The 22,368-nt window shown below is 44.2% G+C and overlaps 1 protein-coding gene across 2 annotated transcripts in view; it reads left to right on the top strand.

Moving 5' to 3' along the window:
• The window catches only part of LOC309384262 (uncharacterized protein), a 58,970-nt gene that overhangs the window by 17,614 nt on the left and 18,988 nt on the right, over positions 1-22,368 (top strand). The window lies entirely within an intron of this gene.

Genomic DNA, 22,368 nt, shown 5'->3' with positions numbered 1-22,368 from the left:
TACTGGAAGCTGTACACTTCCCTCACGAGGTTGCAGTCATGCATGTCAGCAGTCATTCCAACAACGACACCTTGGTGGCAAAGGGAAATAGGGCAGCAGACAAGGCAGAAAAAGAGGCCTCTCAGCTGGTCCCTGCACAGGTCTGTCCCCTGATCCCCTACCAGTTGGAAACATCCCTGTCCAAACCATCCTACACTAAAGAGGAAGAAAAATGGGCTCAAGAACTGGGAACCACTTGGTCCCAGGACGGGTGGTAGAAGTTAGGACAAAGGGTGGTAGGTGCCTAAGATTCCCCTAAGACTGTGATGCCACAGGTGGTATGCACAGCCATTTGCCAGGGCATGCGAGGCGTTGCCCTGCACTGGCCAGCTGACTTTGGCCTTTTGAGGCCATTTTTCGCTCTCCGGAGTACATTCCCGAAATTCCGGTTTGCCCTTAGGGCCAGTTTTTCGCGCTCCGGAGGCTTTAGGGAAGCTCCTGAAGCCTCTGGAGGGCCTCGGGGGGGGGGGGCAGGGGAGGCTGTTTTTGACCTCCCTAGGCTCCTATAAAGCCTCCCGGAGCCTGGGGAGGTGGGGGACAAAGCACGCCAAAAATGGGGGGGGAGCGCTGGTCATGCGCACATGCATGCTGGGGTCATGTGCATAGCATTATGGTGCTGGAAGAAATATCTTTCTGGGATCGGCTCCAAGTGTGGAAAAAGACACTGGAGACATGGAGGCTGCTTGGAAAGATGGTTTTAATGGTGGACAGGACCACATGGCTTAAGTCTTGAACAGAAAAGGTGATCACATGCTTCAATGTTGGGAAGAAGAGAAGGAAGGAAGAGAAGCTGAGTCCCTGGTTTTATGCCCTCTCTGGCCTTTGATCTTGAGCTTGTCTTCTGATTGGTTGTCAGACTCCCATGGGGCCATGCAGGGGCAACTCTCTAGGCTGCGTTTTGAGTCCAGGTTTGGTTGAGTTCTCAGATGCCATGTGGGGAGTTGGGTAAAGGGCCAATGTTATCATGCCTTAATCCCATCCCCCTGGAGCTGAAGGGGAGAACTCTTTATTATGTAAAGTGAACTAGCTCAGGCTTTAATGGCTCATTGACAAAGAGGGATGGGCAGGAAGCTGCAGGAAGCTATTCTGTCTTTATAATGTTTCTTCCTTTTCACATCCAGAGAAATATTCTGCCTTTTCAATATTTCCTAGGATATTTCATTTTTCTGGGAGGGGGCTGGGTGATAATTTTCCACAATGGGTTACAAGATTTTATCATGCCAATCTTGTAACCAAGCGATGTAGAGCCATTTGTTGTGGTGTCTCCTGTGCTTAATTTCATTTTAAACTTGAGGACCATGTAACTCTGTTGTTGCAAAGTGGTTGTAGAAAAATAACCCCACCCTTTCCTAGAAAAATGAAATCTAGGAAATAATTAAAAAGGCAGACTATTATACCTCCCTGGATGAGAAAAGGAGAAACATGCTCTTGGAAAGCAGCCCCCACCTTTTTTAATAGCCCCAGAAAGACAAAAGACATCTCATCTGCAACACAAAAGAGCTTCAGCTCCAGGGTGATGGGATTAGCCCTCCTCACTCAGATCCAAACAAGGACAAAGCCATTAAGCCATAATAGGAATTGACCAAAGCCCCTTCATTACCACCACACAGCAAGACTCAACCCTGTTTTTCGGCCTCCTATCAGGAGATGGCAGCATTTGTAACTGGAAAGCCAACAGTACAATAGCGGCCTCTGTGGCTGAGTGTAAAGGAGTTAAAACCGTCGAGTACTGTATTGCTAGAAAGGATGGAAGCAGGAGAGAAGCACAGAGGAACTTCCTCTTCCGGAATACTCGCGGAGCACATTTTTCGTGCAGAGAGGCTCTTGCATCTCTTCCGAGGCTCAAAGCTGCAGCTGGGAGGTGAGTTGAGGGCAGGTGGGAGGAGAATCCGGGAGCAACTCGGGCTGTTTGGTTCCCTCTACGGCCTGGAAGCAGAGAAGCAACTAGATAGAATGTGGAATAACAGTTGGGAGGGAACTTTGAGGTCATCTAGTCCAGCTCCCTTCTCCAGCAGGAGACCTTTTCCATTTCAGGCACATGGCTGTCCAGTCTCTTCCTGAAAGCCTCCAGTGATGGAGCATCCACAACTTCTGCAGGCAAACCGGTTAATTGTTCTCACAGTCAGGAAACGTCTCCTTGTTTCTGGGTTGCTTCTCTCCTTGATTCGTTTCCATCCATTGCTTCTCGTTCTGACTTCAGATGCTCTGGGGAAGAGGTTGAGCCCCTCTTCTTTGTGGCAGCCCCTCAGGTATTGGAAGACGGCTATCATTTCACCCATCCTATTCCATAGACTAGACGTACCCAATTCCTGCAACCATCTTTGTATGTTTTCGCCTCAAACCCCCAAATATGTTGGTTGTGTTTCATGTCTTCTCTCTTAGTACTAAGTCCAGTATAGTATATATCTAATTCTGTTCTCGCCTTTTGTACGACAAAGATGTCAGTTTCCTCAGGACCTTCTGCTTAAGCAACAGATTGGACTAGATAGAAGATTTCCAAGACCCCTTTCTGTTGTTCTGTTATTGGCCCTGTTATTAGACAGACAGATTATCAGAGTTGGGAGGGGATCTAGTCCAACCCCCCTCCCCCGCTCAAACAGGAGGTCCTGCACCATTTCTGACCAATGGCAGTCCAGTCTCTTCCAGTGATGAAGCTCCCACAACTTCCAAAGGGAAGCTGTTCCATTGGTTGGTTGTTCTCACTGTCAGAAAATTTCTTCTTATTTCTAGGTTGAATCTCTCATTCGACAGTTTCCATCCATTATTCCTTGTCTGGCCTTTGGGTGCCTTGGAAAATAGTTTGGCCCCCTCCTCTCTGTGGCAGCTCCCCAAATATTGGAAGACTGCTATCATGTCTCCCCTGATTCTTCTCTTCACTAGAGCAGCCATGCCCAGTTCCTGTACCCGTTCTTCATATGTTTTCATCTCCAGCCTCCTAATCATTTTGGTTGGTCTTATCTACTTTTTCTAGAGTCTCAATATCTTTTTTTTTACTGTCATGACCAAAAGTGGACAGTACTCTAGGAGTGATCTTACTAAGGCTTTATAGAGTGGTATTAGGTCCTCACCTGATCTTGATTGTATCCCTCTGTTAATACAATTTAGGATTGCATTGGCTTTTTTGGCTGCCGCCACACATTGTTGGCTTGTATTTAATTGTCCTCTAAGACTCCAAGATCCCTCTCACAGTTACTGCTATTAAGCCTGGTTTCACCCAGTTTATGTGTGTACTTTTGGTTTTTCTTGCCTGAGCGTAGGAGTTTACTTTTCTCTACATTGAATTTAATCCTGGAACAGCTGATTGGTGGTATTCCGGGAGGTCGATCCAACCGCCAATCAGGTATTAATTGATCAAAATATATAATAAAGAAGTGCAAAGAAAAATGAAAATAATGGTAGAAGGGAGGAAAAGGGGGAGCGATAAAAGTGTACGGTTAAGGGGAAAAGAAAAAAGCATTGATTTCCAACTTCTTTTGGTGCACTAATATGATATGATATGATACAATATATACTAATATAAAACCTCAACTGTTTACTTTTATATGATAATATAAACTAGCCATTTCCATATCAGCAGTCTCATCAACAAAAGCCAAAATCAAACTCATTTTTTTTCTGTCTCAAGAACAAAGTCCAAAAGTGGTTTCCATGTAGAAACAAAATTAGTATTCCTGCCTCCATCAACATATATAACATCTACATTTCATTTTTTTAAAGTTCTTTATCCATTAAGCCTGAAATAAACTATCTGGTTGTATTTTATATTCACTTTAATAGTCTTCTATTAAGATGTGCATCTTACTCCAACATTTCTTTGCTTTGTGACATGCCCACCATAAATTATAGAAAACTCTTCTTTATATTTCCAAAATTCATTGCCTTTATATCATTCCCTAACCATATCATACCATAAATAGTTGTACCATCAAAATCTTAATTCATGGCCCTTTAGCTCATGTAAAATTAATTTGAAGAGTCACCCACTCTTTTTGCCAAGGATCAAAGTACAATTTCATCAGTACAAATCTGATAAACACAAGCCGCCTCTTTCCTTAGTGTCTTGCAATAATTTATATTTCATTCTTGCAATATAAACTTAGAGATCTCCATCTGCCGTTGTTTAAATCAAGTATCACAAGTATTGGTGAAGTCTGAAACAGAAAATGCATCTTTGGTAATTAGGGTGCTGGAGGCTAAAACATACAAAGAATGGTTACACGAATTGGGTATGCCTAGTCTAATGAGAAGGGATGCAGTGGCTCAGAGGCTAAGACGCTGAGCTTGTCGATCAAAAGGTCGGCAGTTTGGTGGTTCGAATCCCTAGTGCCATATAATGAGATGAGCTCCCGTTACTTGTCCCAGCTTCTGCCAACCTAGCAGTTTGAAAGCATGTAAAAATGCAAGTAGAAAAATAGGAACCACCTTTGGTGGGAAGGTAACAGTGTTCCGTGTGCCTCCGGCCACATGACCACGGAGAGGTCTTCGGACATCGCTGGCTCTTCGACTTTGAAATGGAGATGAGCACTGCCCCCTAGAGTCGGGAACGACTAGCACATATGTACAAGGGGAACCTTTACCTTAGTCTAATGAGAAGGACTAGTGGAGACATGACAGCAGTGTTTCAATATTTGAGGGGCTCCTACAAAGACAAAGAAAAGTCAAACTATTTTCCAAAGTACCAAAAGAAAGAATGGATGGAAACTCCTAATTAATCTAACATGTTCTTTTAGCATTGTGGCATGTTTTCTTTTTACCTTTAATGTACATGGTTTTCTTTTTTCACATCCTGTGCAACCAATTTATAGCCAATGAAAGTTATTCTTTTCTTTGAATCATATAGACAAACAAGACTGCAATTAGAGCATTCTGGACAACTTAGAATAACAAGCAACGTTAAAAAGGAAAGCAAATCAAGCCAGAAATCAAAATATTTTCCATTTCCTTCAGAAAATCCCAACATTCTTCTCCTTCCCCAGCAAGTGATCAGGAAGAGATTTGAAACTGGAAAACGTAGAGTATGCAGAACATAAGGATACATTACAGATAGTCCTCGACTTATCACAGTTCATTTAGTAACTGTTTGAAGTAAGCCAGAACAGCTCCCTTGTGGTTCATGGAAGGACCCACATAGAAGAGAAGCCCCCAGTGTAGTAAGCATAGCAACTTGGTGATACATTAGAGAACTCACACCAGGGACAAACCCTTTGCTTGTGCTGATTGTGGGGAAAATTTTGATCTGAACTCCTGCCTGGTGATACACAAGAGGATGCACACAAAAAAGAAATCATATGAGTGTTCTGATTGTGGGAGAGGTTTCACTGCAAATTCCTTCCTTGTGAAACACCAGAGGATGCACACGGGAGAGAAACCCTTTGAATGTCCTGAATGTGGGAACAGTTTCACTCAGAAGTCCCACCTTGTGCATCACCAGAGGATTCACACAGGAGAGAAACCCTTTGAATGTTCCTATTGCAGGAAAAGTTTCAATCACAAGTCCCACCTATTGGTACACCAGAGGATTCACACAGGGGAAAAACCCTTTGAATGTGCTCTTTGTGGGAAAAGTTTCAGACACAACAACAGCCTAGTGCTTCACCAGAAGACTCACACAGGAGAGAAACACTTTGAATGTCCTGATTGTGGGAAAAGTTTCATTAGAAAATCCGAGGTCATCAGTCATCACAGGACACACACAAGAGAGAAACCGTTTGGATGTGCTCTTTGTGGGAAAAGTTTCAGTCAGAAATCCCACCTGGTGGTACACCAGAAGACTCACACAGGAGAGAAACTCTTTAAATGTCCTGATTGTGGGAAAAGTTTCATTAGAAAATCCGAGGTCATCAGTCATCACAGGACACACACAAGAGAGAAACCATATGAGTGTCCAGTTTGTGGAAAAAGTTTCGCTCACAATTCCACCCTGGTGAGACACCAGACGACTCACACAGGAGAGAAACCATATCAATGTGTTCTTTGTGGGAAAAGTTTCAGTCACAGTTCCCAACTGATGAATCACAGGAGGACTCACACAGGAGAGAAACCATTTCAATGTGCTATTTGTGGGAAAAGTTTCAGTCAGAATAATGAACTGGTGACACACCAGAGGATTCACACAGGAGAGAAACCCTTCGAATGTCCTATTTGTGGGAAAGGTTTCAGACGGAATTGTCACCTGATGAGACACCAGAGGACTCACACAGAAGAGAAACCCTTCAAATGTCCTATTTGTGGGAAAGGTTTTAGACAGAATTGTCACCTGATGAGACACCAGATGACTCACACAGGAGAGAAACCGTATGAGTGTTCTGTTTGTGGCAAAAAATTCCGTCGGAGGTCCCACATGGAGATACATCAGAGGACTCACACAGGCAAGAAACCATTGGAATGCCCTGATTGTCGGGAAAGTTTCATTACAAAATTGCAGCTCACAAATCACCAGAGGACACACACAGGAGAGAAAAGTTGATGAGTTTGGAGAAGGTTTGAATTTCATTTCTGAACTTTCGTTAAGAGTGTAGATGAGAAATAGACTCTGTAGAAGCTTAGACCTGTACTTGGAGAGGGGAAAAAATTGGAATGTGTTATTTGATAAAGGCGAAGTAACTGTTTCTGGGTAGCATATATTTATTGTGAAACTCCACCATAGGGAGTTTCCGTCTTCTACCTTGTTGTCCTCCAGATTATGACTGCCATATTTCCTCATGGATCCTTTTTCTCACGAAACAACACAGGGGCAGCCACTCGTGGCCTAGCTGGTTGGATGAAGCCCCGCTTTAGATTTTTGTCAATAAAGGCTTGCGGCTCCTCCTGGTCTCACAGGGTCATCAAGTAGATCTTTGACTTAGGGCAGTGATGGCGAACCTATGGCACGCGTGCCACAAGTGGCACGCGGAGCCATTTATCAGGGCACATGAGGCGCTCCCTGTCAGCTGGCCAGCGCGCATGTGCGCGCTGGTCAGCTGAATTCACCTTTTTAAAAGCTATTTTTCGCCCTCCCCAGGCTCCAGAGGCTTTATTAGGAGCCTGGGGAGGGCAAAAAGAGCCCCCCACCGGAGGCTTCAGGGACCGTCCGGAGGCTTCCCTGAAACCTTCGGAACGCTTAAAACCACCCTCCGAGCAAACCGGAAGTGACTTCCGGTTTGCTCGGAGGGTCGTTTTAAGTGTTCTGAAGGCTTCAGGGACCGTCCGGAGGCTTCCCTGACGCCTTCGGAGTGCTTAAAACCACCCTCCAAGCAAACCAGAAGTCACTTCCGGTTTGCTCCGAGGGTCGTTTTAAGTGTTCCGAAGGCTTCAGGGACCATCCGGAGGCTTCCCTGACGCCTTCGGAGCGCTTAAAACCACCCTCCGAGCAACCCGGAAGTGACTTCCGGTTTGCTCGGAGGGTGGTTTTAAGCGTTCTGAAGGCTTCAGGAAAGCCTCCGGACGGTCCCTGAAGCCTCCTTGGGGGTCCGGGAGGGTGGGGGAGGCTCTTTTCTCACCCTCCCCAGGCTCCTATAAAGCCTCTGGAGCCTGGGGAGGGCAAAAAAAGCATGTAAAAATGGAGGGGTGTCCCGCGTTGTGCGTGCATGCGCACTGGGGTGGTCGCGCATTGCATTATGGGTGCGGCACGCCCGCACATGACCCCCCTGCGCTCTCCCCACTTGTGGCATGCGAGCCAAAAAAGGTTCGCCATCGCTGGCTTAGGGACTTTCAACCCCAGGAGGATTTCTATTTTGCAGTCTTTGGGATGGGAGCACATCCGAGCCCCTCTCGCTGAATGCCTCCCTGAAGTCCCAGTATTTTGGAATTTTCTCCTCACCATCTAGGCGCTTGCTCGCCGCAGGCCCTAGCTCCCTTGTAACCTTGGCTTTAGGTGGAGTTTGGCCCCCACTTCTTCTCGCCTGTATGGAATGGATTTGTAAAAGCCCCTTCCTCCAATTCACACGAGGGTTCCATTTTTGGAGCCAGCGTAATCCAAGCAAAAGGGGTTGCTCCATTCCGGGGGCTACAAACCAACTCAGTTCAGTGATCCCCCATCCACATCTCCACTGGTTTGGGTACAAAGTGAGCTGGGCCTCCCTCAGCTGCCGACGCATCCAGCTAGCAAAATGCTCTGGGCACCTTCAGTGTTCTCAGTCTCAGTCCCAGTTTTTCCACCACCTCAGGGCTGATCACGCATCTCGTGCACACTAAGTCCACAAGGTCTAGCATCTTCCCCTGGGCAGCAGATCCCTGGGCAGCAGCTCCCCTGGGATGGTCATGGGGGCCACATGCTGACTTACCAGGGGTCATCATCAGAGTCGGTCTCACTCTCCTCCCGGGTGGCCAGAGTTCACAGCTTCTGGCCAGGAAGAGAAAATTCAACGATCTCTACCCCTTTCAGTGCTGTTTCGCAGTTCTTGACTGGCTGCTTCTCGGGCTTCCTGCCCCCAGTAGTTGTCAGCTTGGAGTTTGGCTTGGTGAGGTGACCCTCCTTCCCACACTTGAAGCATGCCTTGGATCTCGGTTTGATTGCTGGCCTGCCTTTGGCAGCTCTTGGGCCCTCTTTAAGGGCAGAGGCGGAAGGCTTGCTCCAACTACCGGCTTCCACACTGCTGGTCTCTTACAAGATTGATTTCCACCTCGGCTACCAACACATACCAGCACAGAAGGTCTTGAGGGCTCCCTGGGAGATGCAGCTCTGATCAATGTCTTCATTAAGCCCATCTTTGTAGCACTCCATCAGGACTTCTGGGGGCCAGCCATGCATGTGGCAGGCCAACTCACGAAACTCTGGGTATATTCTGCTACTGATTTATGGTCATCTTCCTAGCCCTAACCTTGCGTTCAGCCAGAGGGTCTTTGAACCACGTGCAGAGCGCTATCATAAACTGGTTGTAATCCCTCAGCTGGGGGGGCATATCGTCATGAAGAGTGACCATCCAATCTGCTGTGGTCCCTTCCAGGGCCATGGTGATACATCTCACTTTGGCTGCCTCCCAAGCAAAGTCCTCTATTGACATCATGTACACAGCAGTGGTGGGTTGCAAATGATTTACTACTGTTTCTGTGGGTGTGGCTTAGTGGCATGACATGGCATGGCTTGGTGGGTGTGGCAGGGGAAGGATACTGTAAAATCTCCATTCCCACCCCACTCCAGAGGAAGGTTACTGCAAAATCCCCATTTCCTCCTGATCAGCTGGGACTCGGGAGGCAAAGAATAGATGAGGGCGGGGCCAGTCAGAGGTGGTATTTACCGTTATCCGAACTACTCAAAATTTCCTCTACCGGTTCTCCAGAACTGGTCAGAACCTGCTGAATACCACCTCTGGTGCCCGGTCTCCACGGTAGAGGTGATGTCCTCTGTGGATTGACCATGATTGTAGATTCCACCTAATGTCAGACTGCCCCAGTCAGATCACTTAGGAAAGAAAAACCCTTGACTCCATTTCGGTGAAGTTACATTTACAAAAGAGATGGTGGATGCAGTAAAGTCAGACACAATCTGAGTTTCCCATGCATCAAGTATTTCCTTCATTCCCATCCTCTCCCCATGACCAGTCCAAACTCAACCAATGAGATGCTGCCAGGATGTTTTGGGAATGTTGAGATGTTTGGGCCAGTAACTTACTACACTCAGGGCCTGAGCCTTGAAGATGTCTGGCATGAACCAGTGTCACGATGATCTGCTTCCCCTTCTGAATTCCCACACAGCATGCATACAGGTTTATCGCTCATTTGTCCCCTGCATCCCTCCCTACTAGTCTTTTGATGGGAAATCTCCGAGATGCTCCTGCTGGGCTAAGGGCTTTAACAACTACAGTGAAACACTGGGTGAAATCCACATACGAGCGCATAGGCTTCCTTCTCTCAGATAGCTCATTGTCTCTCATTCTCAGAGAATTTGCGGAAGGTGCAAGAACATGGCTGTAATTTTCACTTTATGTTCTTCTGAAGCAACGCCACCCACTCAATCTGGTCAGCTATCCTCCCCACATGCCTTCTCTTCAATAGCCTATACATACCTGGCTCCTTTAACCCATCATATAATTTTAGCTTCCAGAGCTTTTATCATCTTTATAGCTTTCCAGAATCTCAACACATTTTCTTGCATGGTTACCAGAACCAGGTGCAGTATTCTAAGTGTGATCACAAGCATGGGGTTAAGTGGTCCCATCTCTTTTGCTCTTTTGGCAGATACAGCACACTACTGGCATATCAGAGGTGGTATTCAGCAGGTTCTGACCAGTTCTGGAGAACCGGTAGCGGAAATTTTGAGTAGTTCAGAGAACCGGTAAATACCACCTCTGTCTGGTCCCACCCCCATCTATTCTCTGCCTCCTGAGTCCCAGCTGATCGGGAGGGAATGGAGATTTTACAGTATCCTTCTGCCATGCCCACCAAGCTATGCCACGCCCACCAAGCCACGCCCACAGAACTGGTAGTAAAAAAAATAATAATCCCACCACTGTGGCATATATTTATCCACCAGAAATCCTAAATCCCTCTCATACTTACTACCATTGAGGCAGTACTATGTTTTTTATACTTGTGCATTTGGTTTTTGTTGCCTAAGGGCAGGATCTTACTTTTCTCACCCACTAAATTGCATTTTGTTAGGCCAATCTCAAGTCTGTCAAGATCCTTTTGGGTCTTGAGCCTATCTTTGAAAATGTTGGCTCTTCCCCCAAATTTGATGTAGTCTGCAAATTTGATCAGTTCCCCTTTTATCCCTTCATCTAAATTTGTGAAGATGTTGAAAAGTGCTGAGCCCAAGACCAATCCTTAAAGTACCCAACTGCATGTTTTCCTCAGAGTAGATGCAGTTCCATAGTGGATTACCCACCGAGTATGGTTGGTCAACCAACTGCAAATCCAACTGATGGTGGTACTGTGTCTCCCGCATTGTTCTACCCTACCAAGAAATTGTGGTGTACTTTGCCAAATGTTTTGCTGAAGTCCAAGAATGCTATCTCCAAAGCATTTATCTCATCCATAATTTATTCAAAAAAATGCAGATCACATCATCAGAGGCACAGAGCGGCTGGACTGATGTAGGGTTGAAATTGAAAAAATTAAATTTATCACCAGGAAGAACGGAAGTTGAGGAAGACAGATTGGTCATAGAGATGCAAAATGTACAAGAGACAGATTACCAGTAGCTGAACAAATGTAGGATGTTAGAAACCCACTGTCTGGAGAGGAAGCAAGACTTTATGTTGCCTTTTTATTATTAAATTTATTTATTATTAAAACTTCTTGCATATCTCGCAGTTTGAGGTAACACTGAGCGTCTTACGTTGCCCTATTGTTTATAGCAAAATTGACAATACCCATATTTTTCCTTGTCAAAAGCTATTGAGGATTCTTACTCAATGCATTTTTAAAACGGAAACATTTTCCAGTGTACTTTTTCCCCCCTCAAATTGCCACCATCAAGAGGGATGCAACACGTATGTCAGCAATATGGTCACCCAGCAGCCATCAAAGGGTAACACACAGGCACTTCGAAGAAACAGAGATCCTTGCAGGAGTTGCTAATAAACCTGGAGATGCTGGGATCAAAACCACAATCCCTTTTCTCCTCAACTCAATATTCCTACAGCTCTTCTCCATCAGGCTCATCTGCAAGGCAGAAGAGCCCCTACAGGTGAAATTCTACACTGCTTTTTTTCCACTGGGTCTTTCACTGGTCCAACTCCCCACACCCCTATCACCCATTGTAGTTACATTTTGAAGATCTCCCAGAGCCAGCTGTCATTTTCAATGCACCCACAATTCCTTAACGTCTGCACAGTGTTTAAGTAGCAAAACAGAGCAGTTTCTCCCTCTCTCACATGACAATGAACCAAAAGCAGCTGACATTTTGGCCCTGAGGCAGCCGATGAATCCCAGGCACAATGAAAAAAGCAGTTGCTTCACGACACAAGCCATACCGGCCAGAGATGAGTGGCTTGCCCATTTTTCCCAACTTGAGATTCAGAGATCTTGAAAAGGCAAGGAGGAGGAGGAGTCTGTGAGGCCTGTTGGGGTGGCAGTCAGGCCTAAGGACTGCAGGGACCGAGTGGGAGTGAAAAAGCCTGTTGGGACCCAGGGTGGGAGGGAAAATCCGAAGGGGACCTCACAGTTGGGGTAGGGGAGGACTTTGGAATGAAAGCCTGGGACTTTGCTATGCCTCCAACCCTGAGATAGTCATTGTTCTGCTTAACAACTCACACAGGAGGAGAAAAGGTGGGGTTAGTTATAATGCCTTGGTAAGGAATACTGCATTCAGTTTTGGTCGCCATGATGTAGAAAAGATGTGGAGACTCTAGGAAGAGTGCAGAGAAGAGCAACAAAGATGATTAGGGGACTGGAGGCTAAAACATATGAAGAATGGTTGCAGGAACTGGGTATGTCTAGAAAGCCAACACTACAATAGCGATCTCTGTGGCTGAGCTTAAAGGAGTTAAAACCACCGAGTACTTGACTGTATTGCTAGAAAGGATGGAAGGAGAGGAGAAGCACAAGAGGAACTTACTCTTCCGGAACACTAACGGAAGACAAGGGAAGAGTGGGCAGAGAGGCTCTGGTGACTCTTCCAAGGCCCGATGCATCAGCTGGAAGGTCAGTTGAGGGCAGGTGGGAGGAGAATCCGGGAGCTACCCAGGCTGTTTGGTTCCCTCCATGGTGTGGAAGCAGAGAAGCAACTAGATAGAATATGGAATGACACTTGGAAGGGATTTTTGAGGTCATCTAGTCCAGCCCCCTGCTCCAGCAGGAGACCTTTTCCATTTCAGGCACATGGCTATCCAGTCTCTTCCTGAAAGCCTCCAGTGATGAAGTATCCACAACTTCTGCAGGCAAACCGGTTAATTGTTCTCAGAGCCAGGAAACGTCTCCTTGTTTCTAGGTTGCTTCTCTCCTTGGTTCGTTTCCATCCACGGTTTCTCGTTCTGACTTCAGTTTGGAGTTGCACCAATTTGGGTTCTGCATCCCAGACTTAGGATCCCCATTTGTGACCTTCCCAGTTGGCTTCTGACAAGCAAAATCAGTGGGGATGCCATCAAGATGTTCCAAGCCAGGGTCAGGTGAAATTGTCTTTAACAACCCACAACTGCAGAGGAACAGATAAGTTGGCAATATCAGGTGACATCATGCTTCCTGATGAGGCTGCTTAGTGACACAGATGCCAGTCCCAAATGCAATCAGTGAGGACTGCTTCAATAGGAATGTCACCAGAGTGATGGTGGACCATATTTTCTGCCCTTATTTGGATCTCAGAACTTCCACGGGCAAAACTGGTGCTTCACAACTTGCAGAGGTTTTAGGCATCATTTCATCAGTTAAAGCCCCTCTAAAAGTAGCTCGAAAAGTTTGAATGTAACCATTTTGGGACGTTTTTCAGGCTGAAAACACATCGATTTTCCAAATGTATAAATTTGTAGGTTTGTTTATTTCTATTTTTCTCTGAATCCATATATCTGCAATTGTATAATCTATCCCCATCACGTCCACATACTGTATGGTTCATAATAACCCTTTGCAGTACTAAGAATATGGTTTATTTAATTCTTTCCTTAGAGTCTTGCAATAATTTAAATTTTAATTATTGGGTTTGTCTCCTGCTTGAGTACAGAGTTGGACCAGAAGACCTTCAAGGTCCCTTCCAATTCTATTATTCTGTTATATGTTGTATTCATCTTAATTACAAAGATTCTATCCAATAATTGCTGTACTAATAATGTGTATTGGCCCAAGTCAACAAGAGAATTTCGTGGTTGAATGCAAATGTGAACTTGGATCTCTGTAATCTTCAATGTGTCAAATGAATCATAATTTTTGCACCTTTTATAAACAATAAAAGTTACTCTTTTCTTTCAATCTTACAGGCAAAGCGGATGCCAATAAGAGCACTCAGGACAACTGAGAATAACAAGCAATGTTAAAAAGGAAAGCAAATCAAGCCAGAAATAAAAATATTCTCTATTTCCTTCAGAAAACCCCAAAATTCTTCTCCAGCAGGTGATCAAGAAGAGATTTTAAACTGAAAAGAGTTTGAAGTATGTGGAACAAAAGGATACATTACATGTAGTCCTCGGCTTATCACTGTTTGTTTAGTAGCCATTCGAAGTGACAATGCCACTGAAAAACCTGACTGATGACCATTATTCACACTTATGACTATTGCAGCAGCTCCATGGTCACATGATTTATTTTTGAATCCTTGGCAGCTAACTCACATTTATGACAGTTGCCCTGTTTTAGGGTCATGTGATCCCCTTTTGCAGCTCCACAGACGTGGCTATTGCGGGCAAAGTGCGTATTTCAAATCACAACTGAATATTCACGAAATGATCCACATTGAAGAAAAGCAATACTAATGTGGCCAAAGCTTTAGTCAGAACAGCTTCCTTGTGGTTCATGGAAGGACCCCCATAGGAGAGGAGAACTCACACCAGGGAGAAACCCTTTGAATGCTCTGATTGTGGGAAAAGTTTCGGGCGGAACTCCGGCCTGGTGTTACACAAGAGGATGCACACAAAAAAGAAATCATATGAATGTTAAGATTGCAGGAAATATTTCAGCAAGAATTCCAACCTGGTGATTCACCAGAGGACTCACACAGGAGAGAAACCATATGAGTGTCCTGTTTGTGGGAGAGGTTTCAGTCACAATTTCAACATGATGTTGCACCAGAGGACTCACATAGGAGAGAAACCATATAAGTGTCCTATTGGTGGCAAAGGTTTCAGTCAGAATTCCAACATGGTAATACATCAGAGAACTCACACAAGAAAGCAACGCTTTGAATGTCCTGACTGTGGGGAAAGTTTCAGTGAGAATTCCAAGCTGGTGATACACCAGAGAGCTCACACGGGAGAGAAACCCTTTGAATGTGCTCTTTGTGGGAAAAGTTTCAGTCTCAATTCCAATCTGGTGAAACACCAGAGGATTCATACACGAGTGAAATCATATCAGTGTCCATATTGTGGGGAAAGTTTCAAGAGAAAATTCCAGCTCATGAGACACCAGAAGACACACACAGGAGAGAAATCCTTCGAATGTACTGATTGTGGGAAAAGCTTCAAGTACAATTGTAACCTGGTACACCAGAGAACTCACACAGGAGAGAGACCATTTGAATGTCCTGTTTGTGGAAAATGTTTCATCAAAAATTACAACCTCTTGAAACACCAGAGGTCTCATTCAGGAGAGAAACCCTTTGAATGTCCTGATTTTGAAAAAACGTTTCAGTCACAAATGCAACCTGGTAATACACCAGAGAACACACACCGCAGAGAAACCATTTGAATGTCTTTATTGTGAGAAATGTTTCAGTCAAAGTTCCAACCTGGAGATACACCAGAGGACTCACACAGGAGGGAAACACTTTGATTGTCCTGATTGTGGAAAAAGTTTCATTAAAAAATACCAGCTCACAAGGCACCAGAGGATACATACCGGAAATAAACCTTTTGAATGTCCTGATTGTGGGAAATGTTTCAGAACAAATTCCTTCCTGGTTATACACCAAAGGACTCACACAGGAGAGAAACCATATGGGTGTCCTGTTTGTGGCAAGCATTTCAGTCAGCCTTCCAACATGGTAGTACACCAGAGGATTCACACAAGAGAGAGACCACATTAGTGTCCTGTTTGTGGCAAATGTTTCAGTCAGAATTCCAACATGGTGATACACCAGAGGACTCACAGAGGAGAGAGACACTTTGAATACCTTGATTGTGGGAAAAGTTTCATTAAAAATGTCACTGCGTTTATTTGGTTTGCCAGCTGTGCCTACATTTTGAGTTATACGGCAGAATGAACTGTCTCTTATCAGCAATGATTCACTGCGCATGTCATACATTCCACATACCTTCTTTACCTTCTTTCCTTTGTCCGTCTGCTAAGGCAGACAGGAACACTCTGCCAAGATGTGATTATTAGCTTAGCAAGTTTGTATTTTCACTTTCTTTACAATAAAATGTTTTTCTTAGATTATGCCTCGGGTTTATTTTTCTTATTTCAAAAATATGCTTCAGGGATATGCCAAGATCCATCCTCATTAATTTCCAGGGCGGAATTCACACCCTGACAAACGGTAGCAAGATGATGGTTAATTTATGGCTCTTCCTTGCTTGTTATTTTTGAAGATAAACGCCTAGGCTAATTAAGACAGAATGATTTATCTAGCGACCGAGGAACACTGATTTAAATCACTTCTAAGATTCTGAAGAAGAAGAAAAGCTTAGAATACATTCCGATAGCTCCAGCCTCTCCGATGGAGAACAGAAAAGTATTTTACACAGATTTGCAACTCTTGAACTCATGGGGCGATGTGGTGGGAGCACATCCGAGCCCCACTCACTGAATGCCTCCCTGAAGTCCCAGTATTTTGGAATTTTCTCCTCACCATCTAGGCACTTGCTCGCCGCAGGCCCTAGCTCCCTCGTAACTTTGGCTTTAGGTGGAGTTTTGGCCCCCACTTCTTCTCGCCTGTATGGAATGGGTTTATACAATACAATAGCAGAGTTGGAAGGGACCTTGGAGGTCTTCTAGTCCAATCCCCTGCCTAGGCAGGAAACCCTATACCATTTCAGCAAATGGCTATCCAACATCTTCTTAAAGACTTACAGTGTTGGGGCATTCACAACTTCTGGAGGCAAGCTGTTCCACTGATTAATTGTTCTCACTGTCAGGAAGTTTCTCCTCAGTTCTGTTGCTTCTTTCCTTGATTAGTTTCCACCCATTGCTTCTTGTTCTACCCTCAGGTGCCTTGGAAAATAGTTTGACTCCCTCTTCTTTGTGGCAACCCCTGAGATATTGGAACACTGCTATCATGTCTCCCCTAGTCCTTCTTTCTATTAAACTAGACATACCCAGGTCCTACCCAAGGGGCAATCGTTCTTCATATGTTTTAGTCTCCAGTCCCCTAATCATCTTTGTTGCTCTTCTCTGCACTCTTTCTAGAGTCTTCACATCTTTTCTACATCGTGGTGACCAAAACTGAATGCATTATTCCAAATGTGGCCTTACTAAGGCATTATAAAGTGGTATTAACACTTCATGTGATCTTGATTCTATCCCTCTGTTGATGCAGCCTAGAACTGTGTTGGCTTTTTGGGCAGCTGCTGCACACTGCTGGCTCATATTTAAATGGTTGTCCACTAGGACTCCAAGATCCCTTTCACAGTTACTACTACTGAGCAAGGTACCACCTATACTGTACCTGTGCATGTCATTTTTGTTGCCTAAATGTAGAACCTTACTCTTTTCACCATTGAATTTCATTTTATTAGATAGTGCCCAATGTTCAAGTTTGTCAAGATCCTTCTGTATCTTTAGCCTATCTTCTGAAGTGTTGGCTATTCTGCAAATTTGATGAGTTCCCCATTTATTCCCTTATCCAAATCATTGATGAAGATGTTGAAGAGTACTGGGCCCAAAACAGAGCCTTGGTATACTATACTGCATACCTCCCTCCATGTAGATGCAGTTCCATTGAGGACTACACGTTGAGTGCGGTTGGTCAGCCATGTCACTGCGTTAATTGTTTGCTAGCCGAGCTGAAGAGTTACTGCGCAGGTCATAGGCCCTTATCAGAAATGATTTACTGCGCATGCTTTTTAACACATTTCATATACATCACACATTCCAGAGACTTCTTTACTTTTGATCTTCTGTTCGTCTGCCAAGAAGATGGAAGATAATTGCTCTTGGCAAAATGTAACAATTAGATAGATTTGTTTATTTTCTTATTTTCATATTAAATGTTTTGTTTTAATTAGAACTTGTTATTGGATCTTACTTTTGTTTTTTTCTGAAGATATGCTGTTTGGAAAGCCGTCGATTCTAGACCTCGTTAGCTCAGGGTGAAATTTCCCCTGACAATAATGGCAGCAGAAAGGATGGCTATAATTTACGGTTTTTCCTTCCAAGTTATCTTCAAGAGATAAGTCTAATTAACCATGCCAAGGAAGAAAAAGAAAAGAGGCAAAGGTGAAGCATGTTCAGAGGGATCCCTTCCCTCTGACACAGAAGTGGAGGATTTCTCAAGCTGGCTTCCAAAGCACCAAATTTCTTCAACAGCCGGGCCAAAAGAAGAATCTGCTGTGGGGGAAACTTTTCAACAAGAGGGAACCGCTCCAAGACAGAGGTCAGTCATTTTTACTTCTGATTATGCACATTCCCAAATATCTCCAAGAGATTATGAAACGCTCGGGGCTAAACCAAAGTGTTCCACGCTGCCAGAGCAAATTCACTCCCAAACTCTTGAAGATTATGAAACAATTGATGTCTGGCCAAACCTCTCGCAGCAACGGCCGGCAGAGAAAAATCACCCCCACGCAAAAAGTGAAACTTATGAATCCTTCTCAGGCCCTGGGGAAGATATGAAAAGCTATCGTGACCAGATAGACTTTTTTGAAAAACAGGTTTTTCAAGCTAGAAAACACTATGAAAGATTAGAGGCAAGTAGGAGGGGTTTCCCCATTTCCAAAATGTCTGAGGACGCCATCTTGCCTTCTTCTCTACAACCTAAGACAAACCCCCTGGTGAAAAAAGTGTCAGGCAAATCAGAACAGAGAGATATGTACACGTCACCGAGGTCATGTGATCTCCTCTATTCTACTACTTATGCCACGCATGCAAAAACTTTGCAGCCAAGAAGTGAAGCTGCACTGCCACCTCATTGCGAAAATTTATTAGAGCAACAATTAAAGGAATTACAACAGACTTGGACAGACCTATCTATAAGTCGTCCAGATGATCAAGCAACAAAGCAAATGCCTCCAAAGGTTAAATCTTCAACTCCCCCTGGTGGTGTTGGATTTTCCCTAGATGGAACAAGGCAAAACCAAAGGCAAAGGCCAGCTCCAGTACGAGCTTTTCAACCTGCACAGCAAGTTGTTCAAATGCCCTCAGCAGGCATTTTCTGTCACTCCTTTGACTGGTGAGTCAAAATTAAAGGAGTCAGGACAGAATTATAAAGCCTGGGTCAGTGAGATTGCACTCTTGCTTCGCAAAGAAGGTACCCATTGCATGGTGTTTAATCCTCCTGCCCAACCATGGTCTCCTGCAATAAGAGACCTAGAGACTAGGGCTTGCACAACATTGTTGATGTCCATGGATACTGAATTGCAGGTTACCTTTCCACCTGATGCAACAGCCCAACAAATTTGGGCTATTTTGGAAGATTGCTACAGGCCCATTTCAATTGAATCTTCATGTTTACTCATGTCTGAGTTCCATGGTTCAAAGTTGAAACCTGGTGAACAAATTGGTAGACATTTGACCAAACTGAAAAGAATGAGAAGTGAATTGAGAGAAAGTGGCCATGTTATTGATGATATCCAAATGATTAGCATCATCATTAACTCATTGAATTATGAATAGAAAGATTCCATTGCAAAGATTAACAACATGCCTATTGCTCAATGCACTGTTAATCACATATGCAGACTTTTAATTGAGGAGGAAGCTATCAAATTAGCTACACCACATCTGCAACGACCCCCAGCGTCAAAAGCTCCAGCTAGACGTCCCTTCCGAGGAAGAGGCTACGCTCCAAGGATGCCAAGATGCTACATCTGCAACCGTATGGGACATGACACCCGGGATTGTCCCCAACGAGTTCCAGCTCCCGTCACATACCAGCCCAGAGGAACAGACTCCAGAGGCAGAGGTAGAGGTGGAAGACAAGGTCGTCGTGGTCCAAGGCGTGATCCACAAGCTCCACTCGCAACATTGGCCATAACCAACGTTCCACAACCTGATCCAAAGTACGACAGACGTCTTTTGTGGACTTTAGATAGTGGAGCAGCTTTACATGTTACCCACAAAAAGGAATTTTTCACAGAGATGGGCGAACCAGAGCCCGAATATCGAGAATTGTACTCCTTCTCCAACCACACTTGTAAGGGCATGGGAAAAGGAACTGTTTACATTGAAGAGCTCGATACATTCATCCCTGATGTTTATTACATACCTTCAGCAACCAGTAATTTGCTTAGCCAAAGTCACTTGTCTAGAGAGTTAAAGTTCTAGGTTCACCACCTCGAGAAAGCAAGTTACATAGTTAAAGATGGAGATATTGTTGCTGAAACCATGCTGATTGGTGGTGTTTATTACTTAAAGCCAAAAGCACAGGCAAGTACGCAAACTCCAAAAAGGGACAGCACGGGCCCAGAGAGAGTTGGTTCAGAGAGAGAACCCATTGCTACTCCAAAGGCTCCTAAAGCCAACAAACAGAGAAAAAGGAAGCAGGTTGCTCAGAGCAAGCCTGAGGTTCCTCATGAAACTGTTAATGTTGAAAATTCACTAACTGGTAAACCTTTGCATTCCAGGTGTATCCACAAGTGGCATAGAAGATTGGGGCACGCCAGTTTCCGTATTCTTAGAAAGATGCCGGAGTTTGCAAAAGTTTTGGATCTAAAGGGGTGTAAGGTGTTTTTGGATTGTGCAGTTTGCAGGAAAGCTAAATCCAAGGCAGTTGCAATTCCCAAACACGCTACACGCCTGTCAACACGCATTTTTGATTTGGTACACACTGACATAGAGGGTCCTTTCCCACCATCATTTGGTGGTAGAAAGTATTTTCTAACAATTGTAGATAATCATTCTAGATATGGATTTGTATATCCTATTAGAGAGAAATCTGAGACCTTTCAGATCTTTAAAGACTTTGCAGCTTTTGTTTCTACACAATACCAAGTTTGCATCGCCAGAATCCAGAGCGACCGTGGTGCAGAATTCATGTCTCAGCGTTTCCAGGACTGGATGCATAAGAATGGAATTCTTCATCAGACATCCGCTCCATATACACCGGCTCATAACGGAGTCGTAGAAAGAAGACAAGGGGTTCTACAAACCATGATGCGTTGTTTCCTAGAAGATGCCAATCTCGGTAGCATATACTGGGGTGAAGCAATCAAATATGCAAATTACATTGTCAACCGTACTTGGAGCAGTGTAATCAAACTCCTTTCTACATGATGTATGGCTACAAGCCTGATCTCAAGAACCTCCACATTTTTGGTTCATACGCTATGGTGAACATTCCCTTAACTCAAAGAAGAAAGGGAGGTCCAGTAGCAAAGAGACTGAGATTTATGGGTATTGATGATAACTCAAAATGGTGCAAATTTATTGATCCTAAACATGTAATTGTCATTTCACAATCTGCTAATTTTGAGGAAGATATTGACTGGTCCAGGATTCATTCCAATGATGCTGGAGTTTATTTTCCTAGAGATGGTGTTGCAGATGCCCTGCAGCCTGATGACAATTTACAGGCAGATATTCCTTCTACCAGTTCTTCACAACCTGATGTTCCGTCTTCGCAAGCCGCAGATGCTGATGCTAGCGACAAACGTGAGGACGAGGACGAAGAAGAAGAAGAATGGACTGTTGTTCCGAGATGTTCCAAGAGGGTCACAAAAGGAATCCCTCCACAACGATATTCATGGCAACTGGCAAAAACACCCTTGCCTTTGATTTGCAACGTTACTCTTCCTCCTGAGACATTCACACAAATCAAGCAGCTTCCTGATTCAGAGCAAGACAAATGGTATGATGCAATGCAGGATGAAATGGACAGTTTAAAGAAACTTAATGTATTTACACCTGCAAAACCTCCAGCAAACAAGAAAGTCATTGGCACTCGATGGGTTTACAGAATCAAGAAGAAACCGAATGGTGAGTCTTTGTACAAAGCCAGACTTGTAGCTCAGGGTTTCGCTCAACGTTATCCTGAGGACTACACAAACACTTACTCACCAACAGTTAGAACTGAAAGTGTAAAAATTGCTTTAACCACTATTCTTGGTTTAGAAGTTTTCCAATTTGATGTGGACACAGCTTATCTACATGCAGACCTAGATGAAGAAATCTACATGAGAAGCCCTCCAGGATTCCGAAAGCAAGAAGGGGATACCTGGTTCCTGAACGAAAGTCTTTATGGTCTGAAACAGTCAGGTTTAATGTGGTACTTATGTCTTACTGACAAACTAAATTCAATGGGCTTTATTAAATCCGAAACTGATGAATGCGTGTTCACAAAAAGATCTAACAATGCATATGAGATAATTCTTGTTTATGTTGATGATATTGTCTACATTGGTCCAAATAAGAAAATGAGTGAGATTTTTGCTAAAAGTTTGCAGAGATACTTCACACTAAAATCTTTAGGACACATTAGCACTTATTTAGGTGTTCAAATTGAAAAGACACAGAAGGGGTTTAGTCTTTCTCAAGAGGAGAAAATTGACCACATTTTGCATCATTGCAACATGAAAGATGCTAACACAACAAAGACACCCATGCAAACAGATTTTCACAACTTAACACATGAACCAAGTCCTGAGTTCAAGGATCAAACACTTTATCGTT

This window comes from Natrix helvetica (genome assembly GCF_964273705.1).
Source record: "Natrix helvetica genome assembly, chromosome: 1".
Lineage (NCBI taxonomy): Eukaryota > Metazoa > Chordata > Lepidosauria > Squamata > Natricidae > Natrix > Natrix helvetica.
This window is presented reverse-complemented; position numbering and strand designations above follow the sequence as displayed.